Genomic DNA, 9,511 nt, shown 5'->3' with positions numbered 1-9,511 from the left:
ATTTATTGATTGACCAAATTAATAGAATCGCTTCTTAACATAGTTTTCCTCCTTGAAGATCATTTTATCCTAGAAACCATTCTTTATTTCAACATGGATGTTTTTCTACCAAGAAAACCATACAGTACTTTAAAACACCCAAGTCTATCATATAATCCTCTTTGAGTTATTCATACTTCAGAAATGTGCTGAATTTTTTGCTATCACTTCATGACTTTCTCCAATTGTGAGGCTACTAATTTAATTATATTATTTTATAATTGCTAAAATACAAGTTAGGCAAAAAAGATCTTGCTGTGGTAACTGTGCATGGACTCTGTCTGAAAGGCCCACCCCTAACATTTGTAATAGTGGGACCAGATGATACATAGCAGCCTATACATCATGTGTCTAAATATTTCAAAGTCAGGTATCAAACTGTCAAACTTTTAGAAAAAAAAAAAAGTATGTTCTCTTTTTGCCATCTTGACAAGTTTTCTTCCTAGTTATTTCTTCTCTGAATTTCAGTTTTGTATTTTCTGTTTCTATCTTGACCTTAACTTGTACTCATTCTCAAAGTCCTAAAAGATTAAAAAAAACCAAAGTGACTGTATTCAAAGTGTTCAAATATATCTTCCATCAAAAAATGTAAAGTAAATTCAAAAACTGGAAATTCCCATTATTTAATGTTTGAAAGGTATTTTTCTAAAATATTCAAAATAATCTCTCCTGATCATTTTGTAGTTCATGAGTGTAATGATTGAGTGTTCATGCACATGTGTGAGATATGCCACCCTTGAACCTTGTTACACTGTTGTCACATTACCCGTTTGACGTGAAAAAAAAGAAACAAAAGAAGAATCTCCCTAAAATTTCTGAAGAGGAAAACAAATTATAATCATTAAATATCAACTTCTTTTTCAGATTCATTATCTGCTCTGAAAATGTCAAAATTTTAAATCAAAGTAATTAAACAAAAATGTTTTAAAAATCTATTTGCATCTATTTAAATATTTTAATAACAATAAAACCATTTTTAATGATCACATTCAATGCCCATTCAGTGGCCAATGTAAAGAAATGGTATCATACTTCATACATGTTATGTATAACCTTCATATACACACACTTGAATAATATAAATTGTTTTATCTTAGAAAATATTCCTCAGCCACCATATTTAATTATTGCAAATAAAATACTAGTTCACAAGTAGTCAGGAAACACAAATTAAAACATGAAGAAGGCCAGGCACAGTGGCTCATGCCTGTAATTCCAGCACTTTGGGAGGGCTAGGTGAGTGTATCACTTCAGGTCAGGAGTCTGAGACACCAGCCTGGCCAACATGGCCAAACCCCGTCTCCACTAAAAATACAAACAGTAGCTGAGTGTGGTGGTGCAGGCCTCCAGCTACACAGGAGGCTGAAGCAGGAGAATCACTTGAACCTGGGAGGCAGAGGTTGCAGTGACCCGAGATCGTGCCACTGCGCTCCAGCCTGGGCGACAGAGAAAAACACCGTGTCAAAAAAAAAAAAAAAAAAAAAAAAAACAAGAAGAAGAAAATGGATACTTTGTGTGTTGGAAAATGATACTGCATTACACAAACATCTTTTGCACTCTTGCTAACTGAAAGATCTGAAAAGTTAGTCTCTTCTCCTACCTAGGTGCTTCTGTTATTCACATTCTCCTAAATTGCTCATGTTCATCTTCATATCTTGTGGTGGTATAATCCAGAAGATAGCACAGATGATGGACACAATTGCCTTTTCATTTAATGACATAGGATAAGAGACATAAAGAAGCATTTTCCTGGGCCTTAAATGCTGTTAAGCATGAGTGGATGCTTAAGAACACACAGTCAATGCTAAGAGCCAGATCTTGAGTATCAGAAGTGCCCATGTATTGTTAAATAAATTTATTTTGGGGGGAGGCCGTGTATGGTGGCTCACGCCTGTAATCCCAGCACTTTGGGAGGCTGAGGCAGGTGGATCACGAGGTCAGGAGATCAAGACCATCCTGGCTAACAAGGTGAAACCCCGTCTCTACTAAAAATACAAAAAAATTAGCTGGGTGTGGTGGCAGGCGCCTGTAGTCCCAGCTACTCAGGAGGCTGAGACAGCAGAATGGTGTGAACCCGGGAGGTGGAACTTGCAGTGTGCCGAGATAGTGCCACTGCACTCCAGCCTGGGCAACAGAGTGAGACTCCATCTCAGGAAAAAAAAAAAAATATATTTTTTGCGTCGTGATATGTAGGGCCTTCTAAAGCACAGTGCCTAAGACTAGGGCCACTTTGCCCAGCTAGCAAGGTTGTACTATTGTATCAAAAGTTAATCACCAAAAGTCAGAAAATTTTTCTAGTCTCATGTATGATTTACAGATTAAATAATAATATTATTTTTATTTTTCGTGGCAGTGTGTCACTCTGTCACCCAGGCTGGAGTGCAGTAGCATGATCTCAGCTTACTGCAACCTCTGTCTCCTAGGTCCTAGCGATTCTCCTGCCTCATCCTCCCAAGTAGGTGGGATTACAGGCATGCACCACCACACCGGCTAATTCTTATATTTTTAGTAGAGACAGATTTCACCATGTTGGCCAGTCTGGTCTCAAACGCATGACCTCAAGTGATCTGCCCACCTCGGCCTTTCAATGTGTTGAGATTACAGGCGTGAGCCACTGTACGCAACCCGAATTAAATAATTAAGTTATTCGTGGCGATAGAATAATGAGAGTGCAGACTCTGGAGAAATGGCGATTGGGTTCACATCTCAGCTTTGTCACTTAGTTGTGTGACCTTGGGCAAGTTACCCAACTTTCTGTGCCTTAATTTCCTCAACTGTAAAACAGGGATAAAAATAATATCTTGAAGGATGGTTGCTATGCTTTAAAATACCAATCTTACTGAGGAAGGTGCTGAGAACAGTACATAGATCATAGCAAGCTCTACATATGTATTGCTCTTACTGTATGTGCACTCTCCAAAGCATTCTGTAGAACCTAATCCACTCTTGGAAATAACACAATAATTAATGATAATTATAATAATTACAGTGTTTGAATACCTCCCATGTGCCAAGCACAGCATTTATATTATTTCATTTAATCCTCGGAACAACCCTGACAGGTAGGCATTAGTTTCAATTCTCAGAGGAAGAAACTGAAATTAGGAAAGTTGAAGTAATCTGCTCAAAAGCACAGATAGTAAGTGACAGAGCTGAGCTTTAAATGGAAGTTTTCTGAATCTTAAACTTGTGCTCTTTCTACTTCATTCTTGGTGGACAAACCATGTTGCTTAATCCCAGATTCCTGGTTCTGAGATCCCAGAATACAATGATTCTGTTATTTGTAAAGATGAAAATTACAAATAATTTGTAATCACCAAACTGAACTCTTTGAGGGGATAGATTGTTTCCTTCTGCCCCCCTAGCACCATGCCTGGAACACAGTAGATAATATTTGTCCAAACAGTGATGATTAATCTGGAGTCAACAATATGCTAGGGAAATGAACAAACTTTTTTTTTTCTTTTTTTTTTCTTTTTGAGACATGGTCTTGCTCTGTCACCTGGGCTGGAGTGCAGGGGCACAATCATGGTTCACCGTAATCTGGAACTCCTGGGCTCAGGTGATTCTCCTGCCTCAGCCTCCTAAGTAGCTGGGTCTACAGAAGTACACCATCATGCCCAGCTAATTTAAAAATTTTTATTTTGTAGAGATGGGATTTCACTATGTTTCCTAGTCTGGTCTCGAACTTCTGACCTGAAGCAGTCCTCCACCTCAGCCCCCCATAGTGCTGAGATTATAGGTGTGAGCCACTGCACACAACCAAACATAACATTTTGTGAATTGACAGTCTATAGGTTCATTGAGACAGCTGCAGTACTTCCTCTACTTCATGTAACAAATTTTTATAAGTAATAATTTTTCAGCCTGAGCAATATAGTGAGACCCTGTCTCTAAAAACATTTTTTAAAAATAAATAAACCAGGCACAGTTGTGCATACATACCTGTAGTCCTAGCTACTTGGGAGGCTGAGGTGGGAGGATGGCTTGAGATGAGAAGTCTGAGGCTGCAGTGAGCTATAATTGTGCAATTGCACTACAGCCTGGGTGACAAGGAAGAATCTTGTCTCTTAAAAATAATGATCATCATCATTTTTGAAATTCAGTTATACTTATGCCCTCTGTTCTTGCTTTGACATTTTTAACCATGACATATAGACCTTGACTGTCCCTTGAATTTTTGAAATGAAAACTGAGTTTATTCAAATTTCTTCTGGCTTTAACTATTATTCCCATGTTGCTTGCTAGAAAACAAATTACAGGATATTTGGAGATGTTTCCTTGTTTAGATTTGAATTGCCTGGGCTATTTTTTTTTTCTCAGAAAAATCTCATAGTACACACAGTTTCATACCAGCTTGGAACATGGTTATTTGGCCCATCTGCCATTTTAAATAACATTTAAATTTAGGTTTATATATTTTTAGGGATATGGTGGTGATGCTATAGGGTTTTATTCTGAGAGTTTCAGTTCTTCAGGAGTTCCACAACAAGCAACTTGCATGTAGTCTGAACAATGTCTTTAGATGCATTTCCCAGCGAGTTTTAGGGGAAAAAATTAAACTCCTCAAGTTCATCTCTCTTTTACTTGACCAGAGGAACAGCAATTTATTTACACTTGAGTTCAGATTAGGAAAAAAGAGGAAGGGGGTTTCAAGCAAACTCATACAGCTCAAGCGTCTGGCAACTGTTAACCAAAATGGTGGTGGAAAGAGAAGACTTGTGTCAGACAAAATCTCAAGTATCTACTTCCTCATCCTTTCTTAGTGATGAAAACTTTATTTTGGCTGGGTTTATAGCCACTCGAAAAGAAAAGAAAAGAAAAGAAAAAAAAAACCCTTGCAGTTAGGTATGTAGGTATGTAGGTATGTGACTAAATTCTAACAAATGAGATGTCATTGAAATTGTTCTTTTGAATTTCCAGGAAGGCTCCTTAAAGGGAAATCATGCAGACAGATCATCTCCATCTCCTTCATTTGGGCTGGAAATAAAACATGATGGTTGAAGCGTGAGTAATGCTTCTGGGCTATTAGGTAGAAGCCATGTGGCAGAGCAATGGGGTAGAAAAATTCTGTGTGCATGATGATCATAAAACTGTTATACCAACTCTGGATGACTTACTTCTGGACTTCTTTTATGTAAGAGAGAAATGAATTTATATATTGTTTAAGGGCACTTATTATTCACTGTTTTCTCTTTCTCATCTATACCCAATTCCAAGAGACAGAAGGATCCATTAGGATCTTCATATATTGTTCCATCTTGGAAAAAGTAAAAAAAAAAAAGGATCTGACTATATCTCCATGATACTCTTTCCACCTGGCCTATGAAAGCCAAAGACGTCTGGACAGCCTCTTCAAAGAGAGGAAACTTGTCAGTTAATCCTAGTTTATGAATATGATAGCAATTTCTCAGATAATATGCTTATGTTCTCCCAAGATGGACAAATTAAATATTCTGGGTTTTGTGCTGTGAAATTAGCGTAAACGATTTCTCTGTATTTGACACAATTCATTAATTGTTAATTAACTGTTAATTGCCGGGAGGCGGAGCTTGCAGTGAGCTGAGATCCGGCCACTGCACTCCAGCCTGGGTGACAGAGCGAGACTCCGTCTCAAAAAAAAAAAAAAAAAAAAAAAAAAAAAAATTAACTGTTAATTGATCCTTTAAGATCTCTAGAATCATTTTTTAGAGTACCAGGAAAGGCAAACTAGCCAAATGTGACTTTTTGACTTTTTTTTTTTTTTTTTGAAATGGGTTTTCACTCTTGTTTCCCAGGCTGGAGTGTAATGGCATGATCTTGGCTCACTGCAAACTCTACCTCCCAGGTTCAGGTGACTGTCCTGCCTCAGCCTCCCAAGTAGCTGGGATTACAGGCGCCCTCCACCACACCCAGCTAATTTTTGTATTTTTAGTAGAGACAGGGTTTCAACGTGTTGGTCAGGCTGGTCTTGAACTCCTGACCTCAAGTAATCCGCCCACCTCGGCCTCCACAAAGTGCTGAGATTACAGGGGTGAGCCACCGTGCCCGGCCCCAAATGTGACTTTTTACCTCAAGCATCAAACTATTTTAGCATTACATTGAAAAGTACCTCACAGCTGTTTCCCCAGAAAGACTAGTTTTCTTTTCAAATATTCTCTCATTTTTACATTCTAACCTCTAAAATGTTTCGATCTGCTATAATATATTGAGTCTTGTAAGGTTATAAATTAATTTCTTTTTAAGTTTGATTTTTACCCTGAGAAAGATATTTTACATGATCAATAATGAATAATTAGCAGGGAGGTAGCCAAGAGTAGAGGACGGGAGGAGAAAAGAAAATGAAAAAAAATTAAACTTTAATACAGAAGAAAATTTATCTTTAAGTTTTCTTCCACATTAAACATTTAGGCTAAGTAAATTCTTATAAGGGAAACCAAACGATTTTTAACCAGCAGAAACAAATGTCTGATAAAACCAAAAGACAGGTTTCCTTATGATCTAATAAGGTAATTTTGTCTTCATAATTAGCAAAGTGCTATTGCTAAAATAGCACTTAGGGTATGATGCTCAAATATTCCCCCAATGGGAATATGTACATGATTCAGACTGTGAGCAATGACAGCCCAGGATAACTTACACATTGCCAAATCATATCCCTGGGCGCCAGAATGTGTGTGAATCTTCTACCTACTACCAACTCACGTCTCTAAGTATGTTGACAGACCTATTTGTCATGTCTCTTTAGTCTGCAGTGTGGTGTAATACAAAGAGCACTGGGTCGAAGGTCAGAAATGTTAGAGTTCTGGTTCAGGCTGTAACACTTGTGGCATTGTGCATGTCACTTGACCTTGCCTGGTGTCAGTTTCCTCATCTGTAAATTGAGGTTAATGATACCTACATTACTCGCTTTACATGTCTGTTATGAAGATCAAATGGTATGTATTTATTAGTGCTTTGGAAATTTTAAAACGTTAAATATTCTATTACTGTAGGTTTTTACACATATACCTTTGGCCCTACTTAGGGGTCCCCTCCCTTCCTCCCTTCTTTCCTTCCTCCTTTCCTCCCTCCCTCTCTTCTATTCTTTCTTTCTCTCTTGCTCTCTTTCCTATTTATTTATTTATTTATTCATTTATTTATTTATTGAGATGGAGTCTCGCTCTATTGCCCAGGCTGGAGTGCAGTGACGCCATCTTGGCTCACTGCTTCCTCTGCCTCCCAGGTTCAAGCAATCCTTTTGCTTCGGCCTCCTGAGTAGTTGAAATTACAGGCATGTGCCACCATGCCCAGCTAATTTTTGTATTTTTTTTGTAGAGATGGGGTTTGGCCATGTTGGCCAGGCTAGTATTTCTTTCTTTTTTGTAGGGATAGCATCTTGTTTGTTTTGCCTAGGCTGGTCCAGAACTCCTGGCTTCAAGTGATCTTCCTGCCTTGGCCTTCCAAAATGATTTCTTTTTTTTTTTTTTTTGAGACGGAGTCTCACTCTGTCACCCAGGCTGGAGTGCAGTGGCACGATCTTGGCTCACTGCAACCTCTACCTCCTGAGCTCAAGCAATTCTTCTGCCTCAGCCATCTGAGTAACTAAGATTACAGACAGGTGCCAACACCCCCAGCTAATTTTTTTTGTATTTTTAGTAGAGACAGGGTTTTACCATGTTGGTCAGGCTGGTCTCAAACTCCTGACCTCAAGTGATCCACCAGCCTCAGCTTCCCAAAGTGCTGGGATTACAAGCATGAGCCACTATGCCCAGCCCCAAATGTTGAGATTACAGATGCGAGCCACCGTGCCCAGCTACTTCTGACATTTCTTTTCCTCAAAATCTCTTTGAAAATTAGAACCCAGTCTAGGAGATCTCTCAGTGACCTCTCTGAAGAGCAAATCACAACCTTCTGAGCCTCTATCTGTAAATGAGAAGTTGGAATAGATTAATAGGCCCAAATTTTATTTTGAAGCAGAACATTTTTTAATAAACTTATTCTGAAGATCAGCAGGTGAAATGGACAGAAACGGGTTTGCTCTTGGGTGAGATGGTAGAAACTGGAATGAGGAGAACTCAGAGTCCTACCTAGTCTTCTTTCCCCCACTATATTCCTAGCTCTCTTTTAGGCAGCCACTGAGGCTCCTCACAACAAACCTCAGATCCTTCCCACTCTAACCTTCTACAGTGTTGATGGTACGATTCTAGCCCTTATATTTCTATCATTCTTCAAGCAAATTATATTATAAAGTAGTAAAGAATAGCTGTAAAATGTTATAGATGGACAGATGTCTTGGCCTCTCCAATGACTTAAATACTAGGTAGTCCATCATTCCATCATCTGAATCATTCTGAACTCTTGTTAGTCACCCAACAAATTTGTTGAAACGTAGCCAAATCAATCAAAACAGATAGGTACCAAATTTCTTGAGCTAGAAGACGACTTTAAAAAGAATGTAAAATATCTCCAGAGCTCTCATGGAGTAGGAACTCTGCTTGAAACTATAAAATATCGAATAAGCAATTCTCCAAGTTGTTCTCCACTAAATATACAGCAATACTACAGGCTCTTTGAATCTCTTTTAAGTAGGAATGATTCAGAGATTAAGAAGCCATTTATAATAAAGCAAACAATGCAATGCCGTATCTCAGTGGCCCAAACAAGAGAGATTGTTTTGGGAAGTTGGCTCCAGAATACACAGATCACGTAATTGTAGTGTCAGAGCTGGAAATGATGTTAGAGAGTAACCAGTCTATTTTACATATGACAAATATGAAGTTCAGAAAGACTGTGAGTGAGCTGTCCAAGATTAGGGATGCATTCAAGCTTCATTAAATAAGTATTAACTGAGTGCTATGTGCTGGGCGATAGGGATAGGAAGGCAAATAAAACATGATCTTTGTCCACATAGTGGAAGAAGACAAATAAGTGAATAATTGCAGTTAGACTGTTGCATAACTGGGACTCCAATTCTGTGTCCAAGTTCATAATCAAAGGTCTAGAAGACTCTTCTTATATGAAAGGAAATTCTTACAAAGATTTTTTTGCCAATACTTATAAGGACTTCTTAGAGCATTGAGGAAACCATGAATGGTAAAGGCTTACAAATCAAAGTAATAATAGGATAACCTTTGCTCTGACTTTTTAAGAAGTTACCACCAAGGTCAAAGTCATGAAAAATTATATTACCTACTGGCACACTTTTCAACCTACTTAAGTAAGAAAATGATATTTTAATCAGCTGTCTGCATTTGTTTCTTTTTCCTTAGTATGTAAAATATTGAAGAAATATACAAATATTTCAAAGATCTGTACCATCATCCAGAAAGAACAACAAACGCAAAAGCCAAACAACAGCCTGGGCAACATAGTGAGACCCTGTCCACCCTCACCCTCATCAGCTGTCCATTCAATAAAAAATGAGCAACTTTATGAAGAGATATTATGCATATAAATTAATTACAATAGAATGTAAGTGTGCACTCACATTTTTATGAAAAAATGCATCTAT

The 9,511-nt window shown here is 38.1% G+C and overlaps 1 non-coding gene across 1 annotated transcript; it reads left to right on the top strand.

The window, feature by feature from the left end:
• The first annotated feature begins 711 nt into the window (after window positions 1-711).
• LOC116269919 lies at window positions 712-815 on the top strand. Its single transcript, XR_004177728.1, has one exon. It is a non-coding gene; the product is annotated as a small nucleolar RNA U13 (small nucleolar RNA).
• Window positions 816-9,511: the final 8,696 nt, after the last annotated feature.

The sequence above is a fragment of the Papio anubis genome, chromosome 12 (genome assembly GCF_008728515.1).
Source record: "Papio anubis isolate 15944 chromosome 12, Panubis1.0, whole genome shotgun sequence".
Lineage (NCBI taxonomy): Eukaryota > Metazoa > Chordata > Mammalia > Primates > Cercopithecidae > Papio > Papio anubis.
The sequence above is the reverse complement of the archived record's forward strand: the minus strand, read 5'-3'. Positions and strand labels throughout refer to the sequence as shown.